Raw genomic sequence first — 1,716 nt, 5'->3', positions numbered from 1 at the left:
TGAAAGAAGCCTACGATTTATTATTACCATATAAATCATAAAAGGTCGTTGATGCACCACAGCACTATCATCACCAATGTCATTGCGATCAATTTATTTCGGATTAATAAAAAATTCTCTAACTAATTAACCACCTTCTTTCTTCTTCCTTTTCGTTGCCTGTAAATTTAAGACAACCATGTTCACCATGATATAATTATACATGTTTATGAATATTTATGCGTGTTTATGTATGTCTATACGTATTTATATATATTTACGCATGAAAAATTTTTGACCGAGAATTATTGGAATTGCGACAAACTTTTGTATATGAATAATGATATTGTGTGGAAACTGCAAGTGTGACTTTTTAATAATGATTGTGTATGTGTTTATACATATAATATGATTTTATTAATCAAAACAGTTGATGGGGGGTATAATTACTATTTTTGAGAAATATTTTAAGTTTATTTCAATAAGCTTTGTAATCTGTAAACAGATCACAAATGCGTATGACTAATGGCCAAAACTCTTAATAAATTTTAAATACTTCAGAAATGATATTTAAATATATGTTTAATTGATGCTTAAACAATATTTAAATGTATTATATCGACAAATATAAATTTAAATATTATTTAAGTATTAATCAAGTATATATTTAAACATAATTTTTATAGTACTCTCTAGAAAGAGCCGAAAGTAGTACATATATAGGATCGGTATCTCTTGCTACACAGTAACAACAAAGGAAAGATATAAACATCGATAAGGTTTGCACAAAGTGTTATCATTTTCTATCATAATATATGTATATTTAAACAAGCAAACCTGGGTCACCGATAAAATTAATTATTTATTAATTTATAAAAGTGTATAAACTCATGGTACATTTCGACTTAACTTACAAGGAGAGGCTATGCTTTGCTCTTCACCGATTTTGATCAAAATTGCAGCTCTTCTTCAATGGATAAATTGCAAATTATAAGCGCATTATGTTAACACAATGACGGTTACTATAGATTATAGTTTTTTTCCGCACAGTAACCGTCATTGTTAAGATCATGCGCTTATAATTTGCAATTCATTCACGGCTGAAGAAAACTAAGTTAAATCGAAACGCCCACCGTGAGTCTATATACTTTTATAAATTAATGTATAATTAATTTCATTAGTCATCTAGGTTTGCTGGTTTTTAACATTTGACCTCCATTATTCTTTTTGTTTTTGCTTTGCACACATACGAGCAATAAAGAAATTTATATTTTATACTAATAATATATCCTCATTTTTACGTTTAAATGAAAATATTGCCGTTTTCTACCGTTTTTTTATTCATTTTTTGGTGAAAACGAATTCACAATCGTATATATGTACAAAAAGATTAAAAAAAGGCGCCAAATGTACGCACTTGTATTGAAGAAAAAAATTACATTCTATTGGATTTTATTTTTATTTAATTAAAAAATAAAATTATTACCATTTTGGTTTTATTAGCTAAAAGAAATGAAAAGTTTCTGGGGACTACACACGTAGTATATAAATTCACATAAGAATTATACAAGCATTAAGGGGATGCTAAACCGATTACCCAACTCAATCAAGGTCGATAGTACAGACTCTTTTAATTCCAAATTCAATAATAGTGGTGACATCTTTGATTTAGTTTTTACATTATATTATATAATATATATCATTCTGTCTTACTCAAACGCATACGTCTGTTCTTAT

The sequence above is a fragment of the Trachymyrmex cornetzi genome, unplaced genomic scaffold (assembly GCF_001594075.2).
Source record: "Trachymyrmex cornetzi isolate Tcor2-1 unplaced genomic scaffold, Tcor1.1 scaffold886, whole genome shotgun sequence".
NCBI classification, from domain to species: Eukaryota; Metazoa; Arthropoda; class Insecta; order Hymenoptera; family Formicidae; genus Trachymyrmex; species Trachymyrmex cornetzi.
Note: the sequence above shows the minus strand (reverse complement) of the source record.